This window comes from Contarinia nasturtii, unplaced genomic scaffold, assembly GCF_009176525.2.
Source record: "Contarinia nasturtii isolate CC-2019 unplaced genomic scaffold, AAFC_CNas_1.1 Cnas_scaffold_596, whole genome shotgun sequence".
In the NCBI taxonomy this organism is placed as follows: domain Eukaryota; kingdom Metazoa; phylum Arthropoda; class Insecta; order Diptera; family Cecidomyiidae; genus Contarinia; species Contarinia nasturtii.
In genome coordinates, this window is record NW_022197947.1 from 99,779 (window position 1) to 110,213 (window position 10,435).

General features: G+C 31.7%; 1 protein-coding gene and 1 long non-coding RNA gene across 3 annotated transcripts in view; one reads left to right on the forward strand and one right to left on the reverse strand.

Moving 5' to 3' along the window:
* Positions 1 to 4,643, reverse strand: part of LOC116339987 (protein Gawky) — a 30,193-nt gene extending 25,550 nt beyond the window's left edge. Inside the window, exon 1 of one of the 2 annotated variants that reach the window (XM_031766093.1) lies at positions 4,376 to 4,643. The gene's annotated coding sequence lies outside the window, so the exon portion shown is untranslated. Of the gene's footprint in view, positions 1 to 3,705; positions 3,823 to 4,375 lie in introns of those variants that run through there. The other variant, XM_031766088.1, reaches the window with a different exon arrangement.
* Positions 4,644 to 6,031: 1,388 nt separating this feature from the next.
* On the forward strand, positions 6,032 to 7,514 carry LOC116339992. The gene is made up of 3 exons (XR_004201048.1): positions 6,032 to 6,148; positions 6,255 to 6,426; positions 6,622 to 7,514. It is a non-coding gene; the product is annotated as an uncharacterized LOC116339992 (long non-coding RNA).
* The last annotated feature ends 2,921 nt before the right edge of the window (positions 7,515 to 10,435 follow it).

Below are 10,435 nucleotides of genomic sequence, written 5' to 3' on the forward strand. Positions count from 1 at the left end.
ACACACACACACACACACACACACACACACACACACACACACACACATATATATATATATATATATATATATGTATATATCAAGCTTTATTCTTGTCGTTGTCGTTTCTTCAATCATTTCATTTTACAACTTGCGACTGTACCTCCTTTCATGTGTTGCTACTGCCTTAAGTGAGCTCTACTAAAGTCGTTTTTAAACTGGCTCATTGCATCTGTACGTAAGCTCATTTGGATGAATAAATGAATATTGTGATACTACATTTTTTTTCTATAACAAATTGTTTGTATTGTTGTTTCTCTTTCACATTGTTGATATCATTGTCTATTGGTGCTTGCATATATTTCTGTCGGTGTTTCAATACTATTCCGTTGGTCGATTTCGATGTATTTGTTATAGCCTATATGTCGAGTTATAGCTATATTCGGTTTCGCTACCAATATCTTTTCTCCTATTTAATAAAATGCAATAATATTATATTTTATTTGCTAAATAATTAGATCTGGACTTTACAAATGAGCGAGTGAATTTTTGTAAATTAGAGATTCAGTTATCAAATGAACTTATTTCAATTATGCTTACGTTATTCGCATTTTTTAGCAAATGAAAATCAAATGCTGACATATAATAGTGCGCATTCAAAATGTTATACATATTAATCCATAATAGATAGGTAACGCGCTAGTGATACATTACGATTTTGGCAAGTGTGTGATGGGGCTACAATTTGAAATCACAAACTCGCAAAAATGGAAAATCAAAACGTTCACATAGGAAGAACAAAATCAACCAATGGCGTTTCTTTAAACGCTTTTTACTGTGCAACGAATTGTGCATTGCAATGTCGTGTCACAGCATATGTGCGCGGGCACAGCAAAACCATAGTGCATGTTCAAGTATTTATTTTTAGTATTGTTCGTCGTGGATCTAACAATCCATTTTTTCGTGCACTCCCATTATTCGAATAATTTTTTTTCTAGCGGCGCATTCCCTAGCTTTTTGATTTTTCTTTCTATTTGCTATGGGTGTATGGGAATACACCCAGCGTAACTCTGAATACCTTTCGATCTCCCAGGTTTTTTCATTCATGCTCTAAGTTAGAGCCTTTAACACAGATATACACATTATACAATTGTGTATAACGTACTTGTTTCATGATCCGGTATATGTATGCCATGCATTTTTTCTCATTTGATTTCATTTTTTTTGCTGTTTCACTTCTCATTTTCTACTTCTTTTTATTTATCTATTTCTTTTAGCTTCACAAATCTTGAAATGAATTTTGATGAAAGATGTTAATCAAAAGTGCATGCAATCAATACTCTAACACAGCTGTTATGATTTTTTGTTTTACCCATGAAAGATTGTGAGCATAATTGTTTGTATGCATTTGTATACGACATCTCTAATAAGCATATTGTGAGTATATATTATAATTGTTGGTGCATATAAATAAAATAGAACTTGTAGTGAAGCGAAATTGTGTTGTGAACTCATGTTTATTTGAATTTTAGCTAATACCATGAAAAATAAAAAAACGCTATCTATAATAAAAAGTCAACTGTTATAAAAAAATCTTATTCATATAATGATTTTTTCGTTCTAATTTTTTCGTGCTTTCTGATTCCTTAAAATCTACATTGAGTGTCAATCATAGCTTTCTTTTCTTCTTGTATTTATTCTCTTTTATTTACCTCTTTTCTATTTACGTTATTTTAATCCCACAATAAAAAAGAAAGCAATGAAAGGTTGTATTTCTACATGTTTGATGTCATTATTACATTTATTTCATATAAAGTTTTGTTTTGGCTTCTTTTTGCATAACCAAATCCAGATAATTCAACTTCAATAAAAATCATACACGGGCACAGGTGGGTTTAGTCCGGATAACCCCCCTTAAATCGTCCGAGCTACCCCCGGTAGAAGCCGAACATTTCTTCCAAATTTTGTGACATTCAACAATTTTATCATCAATTTATGTGTTGAGTGAAAATATTTCGAATAAACCGCAGGCTATTGACATTCACCACAACATTCATTATTTATTTATTTAATTAAGAATTGCAGTTTTTTTGGCATTGATTGATTGATTGAAAATACTCGGTTATTGTGCCTTCTCTATGCCTAGGATCACTTACCAAAATTATTATTAAAATCAAATCATCTTTTTTGCAAAGTAAATGAAGTTACTCCGTATCTAACCACATATAATGGGTGTATCGATTAATTTCCGGAATTTTTTTGGTGAAAAGATACATTTATTTAAAAAAAAACCGTACAATTTTTTTTTAACCAATGTATTGCCCATCGTTAGCTGTGACTTCCGCCCAATTTCACAAGTAAACCATGACTTTTAGCTGCAGTTTTCTTTGCAAAAAAATAGCTTAACAAAACTTCCCGCAAATGCTGTTTCTTTCTCCAATTTTCAAAATTTTCCATCGTTGAAAAAAAATATGATTCGCACAAACAAATGAAACACTTTTGACTGATTTTGACAGTATTTGAATAGGCCTTTCAAATGACGTATAAGTCATTGATCTACTACAACGCACAAGCAAGTGGTGACATCTTTTGTCAGATTCCGGAAATTGATCGATACACCTAATATGATACATTCAATTTGGTAATTTCAAATTCAGTATGAAAAAAAACTTTGGGTCACTTTTTACAAACTATTCTGATAATGTCGGATTGTTTTGTTCAATCTATATTTTACATAAAATTCTATTATTATTATTTTTATTTAACTATCATCATCAAAATAATAGACTAAAACCTTTTCAACTGAATACCAATCATCCAGATTGAATGAGCACTTCTACCGCCAACACTGAACATACATAGATACAGACTTTCAATTTCAGATAGATTACCAAAAAATCAAGTATCGATATTTTAATGAAGAGTTAGATTTGATAAACGATATCTTTTCATGAAAAACAATGAAATACCAAAACATTAATTAGCTACTTTTTATTGTTGCAGTCATTAATATAACTTTGTATTGGTCAGCGATAGATATTGTATTAAAAAAAATATATGTTTTTTGCCACTTTCAAATAGGAACAATGAGAAAAAAAAATCGCAAATTAGGTATTTAACCGGTTTTCATCTCTGATGAAATATATCATCGGTATAGTTATAAAAAGCAGTAACGCATGATAATAGATAGCCGATTTGACGGACTATTGAAAAGCATGTAAAATATACATGATGTACAATTATCCTATTCAACATTTTGCTTTTAAAATACGAGTATCTCTTTTAAGTAAACAAACGAATTTGACCAAATCGCCACATCAAACACATATTTGATATAGCATATGATGATGAAAACACTTTTCTCAATTTTTTTTTAAATATTGGATAATAATTTATGATTTAATTTCATACCGATCAAAAATATAGAATTAGGCAATAATTGAATTATGCGCGGCTCCCAGACATATAAATATGCTCACGCTTCGCGCTTTTCGTAAAAAGATATTTTCGTGTGGGATACAAGATACATCACACATCAGAACTATGCATATAGTAATAATCTCAATAGTCGCTATTAACATGTATGGTTAGCTGTGCCATATTTTATGACAAAATTAATGAAATATTGTTAAATGTTTCAATATTTAATAATTGAACAACTTTATTAAAATCAAAAATATTAACTAAATATTATTTACAGAAAATGAAGAAAATATTAATATTTACGTGGGAATTAGCGTGCTGATGCGATGGTCGTAACTGTTGATTCTATCTTTTTCAATATCACAATTTCGATTACTTCAATATTTCATTACAAGCAAATTTTTATTTAATTTTTGAATTTAAATCTTTTTTGTTGTTTTATAAAAAAATCAATACACATAGTTTAGCCTCTTCATTTATCTGTCATCACCCAAGATTTTTGTTTCTTTTTATCGGTATTGTTCGTACAAATTATTATAAGTGCTTTGTTATTTGGCAAAAAACATTCAAAATTAATCTCCTTAAATGTTTCCATGAATATAATACAGCAAAATTTCTTTAAATTCAAAGAATAAATACATTCGCAACTGATTTTATTATTAGCTGTCAAGTGTAAAAAAATATTGAAAGATTCACACACACATATATTCAAATATAAACACAACTTATACACACATAGCAAATACACATAAATTAAGCAAAATATAAAAGATTATGTTAGATATTATTATGAAATCTAAACGAAATATCAAAATAAAATCGTATCACATGCAATTTGCATAGAAATTGCGAATTTATTTGAAATTTCAATATGACTTCTGTCAATAAATCATACATTTACTATTTTTCATTTTGAATTGATTAAAAAATTACTCAGAAAATATGTTTTGCATAAACAAAATTTGCTATATACTTTTCTTTTTGAAATTCTACAGCGGGCACTCACTTTGACAGTTCACACTGAGTCTACATTTTTTTATTCAACTTTGGAAAATGCTTGTATGTGTGTGTACATGTTACAACATTTCTGAACTAGAATAATTAGGTTTGTCGATGTTATGAACTTAATGAAGTTTGAAAAAGAGTTTTCAATGGTTAGAGTTTTTATTATAATTTTTATAAGACTTTCTCAACTTTATTGTGCTGTATATTAACGCGTGACGTACATTTTCTAAGACACACAAGACCGACGTTAATAGCAAGTTATTCAAAGATAGTCGAGAGACAATTCAGTGCATGAATATGGAACCTTTGCAGCGAAAATTAGAATGAGACAAACATAGTTTACATAATTTTTTACATTAAAGAATACACTGTTCACTGAACATTTATCATTTATCCAATTTGACGTTCGAATGTATTGAGAGGGATATATTGTCTATTTTACTCATTTTTTTCCATTCATTCCACTTCATATTCCAGTTCGTTTCGACTATAAAATACTTTTGAAACAAATAATATATATATATATGAATATGAAGAATTTGTCATTGGTTTGTTTCAATAAGGATATGCTTGATTTTTGTATAATGTTAAATCAAATAAAAATCCCTTACCTCGTGGATGGAACGAAAAACGTTGTGCTTTTGCATTTGAATTTATAATAAATTTGCTAATATAATTGAACACTTATAAGTTGAAACGGACGTGAAAACAATAGCAACAAATATTTTTTTTATAAATACATACAGTATAACATCCCGATATAGCCGGCACAAATACACGAAGCCCAATATTCGGCATTTCATTGCTTTTGAAGAAATCGTGTGAAAATGGGTAGACTTTGTGGAGTTTTTATTATTAATAAAGCTATACAAATTTGCGTATATTAATATTTTTGAGTATTTACCCAAGCAGCCAATTTGCCAATCACTAAATCCCTAAAAAGGTTTCAAGGCAATCGCAGAAATTTTTCAGACTGGATAGGGGGGGCCACCAATTTGTAACGTTTTTTTAACGTTGAAAAATGTACCGCTTTGACCAATTTTGGTGGTCATTTTCGTGTAAAATAAAAGATGCATTATGTTTGTAGTTTTCACATTCCACAGCAAATGTGAACCCAACCCAACACAACGTTAAGTTTTAATTTCGTATTTCAATTATATAATGATTCAATAGTCCCAGAAAAAATAATAAACAATTTGTATATAAAGAAATTTGATTTTTGTTTCAGCAAGAGACATTTTTTCGCATTTTTTAAACGTATATATTATTATTTTTTATTTCATGAATTTAAATTCAAATTTCGAATTCGAGACCTATTGGAATGTGTATGACATTTGACAGTTGGCTGTTGTGCATGTCAAAACGAAGCCGAGAGTATTTGTTTACATTCAAAAATTCGCGTTGTAATCATCGCATCGCATCACATCGTGTTAGTTTTTTTATACAAATGATTCCTTTCATGTGATTTTAATGTATGTTGCAAAAGAATAGATTTATTCACGTGGTAAATTTTGTATTTGTTTCTGTCTTGATTTTAAAATAACAGAACATTCACAAACTAGCAACGTGAAAAATCATAATTTTGCCATGCGATCGAAAGAGTGAATTTATTGCATCGATATATTTTACTGTTGGAAGAAGCGCGTTGAGTGTTAAAATTGGAATTTCACAATCGAACGTAATAAAATCTTGTGTGTATTATGAATCGAATTGACAGTTCAGTTTAAAATGAGTTTCTCTGGTAGTGTTTTCATCATTTGATCAATATATTTATTCTTTGGAATTTTGCTGTTAGTTTTGAGATTGATTATTTTTACTTATTTTTATTTTTAATTGAGTGTAAATAGACAGCAAAATGGGTCGTCACAAGAAGGCTGATACAAACGTCGACCAAAGGTCAATAAAGCAAGGACTGCCGTCGATTGTCCGTGAAAGATATCGGGATGTAATTGTCGCAATCATTTCGTATTTATCGGTGAAGGCTACGAAGATCGCATGCCTTGCATCGTAACTATGAAGGTAAGTACACATTGCTTTGACAGAATTCATTTTTCGTCATTATTTCATCATTTTTTCGGCACTATGCGATCCATTGTATTTATATGAATTGATTTGATTGCTTCTTTCTATCTCTATCTCTTTCTCTTTTTCTCTCTCTCTCTCTCTCTCTCTCTCTCTCTCTCTCTCTATGTGTATTCTGTGTTTCTTGAATAGGTCAATGAAGCACTCGACGATTTCAATTATGATTTTTTTGTAACCGATGAACCATCAACGATCATACACAACTGTTTTAAGGCCGTTCTTGTCGATAACATTGGTGACATATCGCTTACCTGGTTTCCGCAACATTGTCGACGCTGCACACATTGACTGGCCCACAAACGGTGGGTTCGGAAATGGTTTTAAATATTTGTGTGAGCAGTACCTCGACAATTTCATAACGAACCTGACAACGCACTGCGAGTGTCAATTGGGGAAGTTTTTTAAAATGAGAGCATTCGAACTAAACGACTACGCCATCAAGTACAATTATTTCAACAATTTGTACGGTTTGATCGAATTAGAATTGCCATACTGCGACGATGAAGATATAAAAAATGCCATCAATTATACTTATCGTCGTCGAAACACCGCAATTAGCGACGTTGAACGTGAGATGCGATTGGGTAATGTAAGGTAATGTACTGTTTATTTTCTGAATATTTTGTTTGGTATGTACATATGTTTCTTATGAGTTACAGTCGGTAGACTTCCCAACATATGAAGTAATTAGTAGGTGTAATTTAAGTGATTTGTTAGGTGCCTGTGGAAAATTAGGAAAAAACCACAATTTGACGGGTTTTATGAGAGTTTTATAGTTTTTGTTTGATTTTTAAAAAAAATTGAGAACTTAAGACTAGGGAAAATAATAAAATAAAATTGGATGTTGTAACTTTTAGTAGTTATAAGAGATCTATTTCTCTTATTAAGCTTTAAAATGAGAACCAAACCGGGCATCCATATTATAGTATTGGCCAAAAATTTGTGAAAAAACGTGAATGAGAAAAATATCGATTCTAAGGTAATTTTTCATGCTGATTCCGAATTTTTGGGTTTCAGGTCAAAAAAATCACATCTTGGGGGTTTTTGACCCCCCGACCCCCTTAAGGGGTGCAGGGACTTGGAGGGCAGGGGTCCTAAAAAATTTCTCTCGTCATTTTGAACAACTTTGTAGTACATTATTTTTTGATCAGATGAAGTTTTGTAAAATTGGGGGCACCCCCAACCCCCCTGGGGAAAAATTCAAAATTCCGCTCCGATAGAAATTTTCTATTTTTTACCCCCAACATACCCCCCAAAGCGTTTTTTAAAATTTTTAAATTTAGGGGGTGCGCCTAGTTCGTGAGACACCCTGTAGAGCTCTATTGTGTAGAATATATTGTATAGAATTCTATTTGTCAATTGAATTACTAATGTATTCGCCAAAATTAAGTTTCCTATCGAATGTAATACCCAGATATTTGACTGAATTTGATAGTGGTATATTGTTATTACCGTATTTTAATGCAATGGTTGGTATGCGTTTACGTTTGTTATTGAATGGAAAAATTATTGCTTGCGTTTTTGATGTGCTGATTTTAATTTTCCATTTATGGAAATAAGATTGTAGCGAGTTAAGTGACGTATTTAGACGTTTGATAATTGTATTCGATTGTTTCGCTGATGTGTATATGGCTGTGTCATCGGCATAAAGTGCGGCTATGGAATTATCTTCAATTGGCATGTCCGCCACGAATAATGCGTAGAGAGTTGGCGAGAGGCATATTTTGTTTGAGATTGAATGGTTGATATGTACAGCAAATTCGCGGTTTTTGATAAATGATTGGATCAATTTAATTAGGTATTTTGGGATTTTCATTTTGAAAATTTGTAAATCAGACCATTATGCCAAATCAAAGGCTTTTTCTATGTCGAGTAGAAACATCCCGGTTGATTTTTGTTGTGCTTTGCTGGTGATGATGTGTTGCTTAATTCGTGATGCTTGTGGTTGATAAGCTGGTAGAAGTTGTTTTTCTTCGATGACAGTAGCGAGTCGAGAATGAATTATTTTTTCGAATATTTTGCCTAGTGCGTTAAGTAAACTAATCGGGCGATAGTTGTGTAGGTCAGTTGGTGATTTACCGCCTTTTAAAATTGAGATAATTTTTGCGATTTTGAAACTTGATGGCCAGTAATATAAAGTGATGCAACTATTAATTATCATGGTGAGCCACTTGATCGACGCAGGTGATAGGTTTTTATTAATATGTTTTGAATGTTATCGGGTCCCGGGGATTTAAATGGTTTAGGTGATTTAATAATGTTGAATACTTCGTTGTGACTAATTTCGGGTGAATGACATTGAATTGAAGAAAATGTATTGAATGAATTGACCACAGCGTTTACTGTCGCATCGTTGTCGCGCTTGTAGTGGGTTGTGATGTTGTGATTTTGTTCGAATATTTTGGCCAAGAGATCCGCTTTGTCCGTATCATCGAATGTTTGTTTATGATTACCGAACAATTACCAGAAAATACATTTTCCCGAACGAATTTTTTCCCGAAAATACGATTTCCCGAAAGTTGATTTCCCGAATTTTTTTTTTCCGGAACGGTACATTTTCCCGAAATTGAAATCCCAAAAAATGTTTTCACGAATTTTTTCCGGAATTTTTTTTCCCGAATTTTTCCCAACTTTTTTTTCCCGAATAGTGACTTTTTTCATAATAGCATATGTTCCTGACTTTTTTCTGGTTTTTTTCAGAATAGCATATTTATCTCGAATAGTATAAAACACTTTTTCGATGAGCACTTCTTTCTCAAACTCTCGTTAGGTCTTGCGTGCTATTTTAAGCACTCACTCCCATTTTAATTTTAATTTTATTAAGCTTGGGGTTCGGAAAAAAATGGGAGAGAGTGCTCAAAATGGAATACAAGACCTTCACTTGCGCGTGCGCTCGTTCGGTCTTGTATTCTGAGCACTCTCTTCCACTTTTATTTTTGTTTAATTTTGCTTGGCTGCGGTTTCGGAAAAAATGGGAGAGAGTGCTTAGAATGGAATACAAGACCTTCACTCGCGCGCGCACTCGTTCGGTCTTGTATTCCATTCTAATAAGCATTCTCTCCGATTTTTATTTCAATTCAACATGAATTAGGATTCGGGAAAAATGGGAGTGAAAAAATGGAACGGAAAAAGGTTCACTCTTCTTTTAAGGAAAATTCACTAAAACTTCATCAGACTTAGTTCATGAGAAATTTTAACCACAGTTAAAGAACTTTGAAAAAATTGAGCAATTTGGTATAGAATTGTCAAAACATCTTCCGGAAAAAAATTCGGGAAAAAGTTTTTTCAGGAATTTTTTTTCGGAAAATTGTCTTTCGGGAGAATATCCTTTTCAAGAAAAAGGCCTATTTTGCAATTTCGGGAAAATGTATTTCGAGAAATATGTTTCGGGAATCACCTTTGTTTATTGAAAACTTTAATTTTGTCAACGTTATTATCTAATTTACCTCTGAATTGCTTTGATAAATTCCAGATTTTCTTGTTTCCCTTAGTGATGCTTCGGAGCTTATCGTTCCAGTAATTAGTTGAATCGGATTTGACTGCATGATTAATTCGCTTTTGCAAATGGTTCAGTTCTGATTTTACTTGTTTTTTTTCTAGATTGGTGCCGGCTCTTTGCCAACGTCGTTTTATGGAATTTTTTATTTGAACCAGTAGTTTGGTTTCTAACTGTTTCGGTATTTTTTACAAATTTTCAATGCCAAATGTTGTAAAAACATTTGTGCGTACAATTGAAAAAAAAAAAAACGATTGAAAAAGGAAGTGAATCATATTGATATGTTAATTTTGAATGCAGCTGTATTTGCTTTACCGTACACACAAACCGAAGATCAATTAGAAACAACATTCCAAGTTTGTCATTTGGCACATTTTTATCTGTGTAAGCTTCTGGATTTAATTCATTTCTTTTTAATGCCAATTCGAAGGTACCTCCAAATTCAAATTT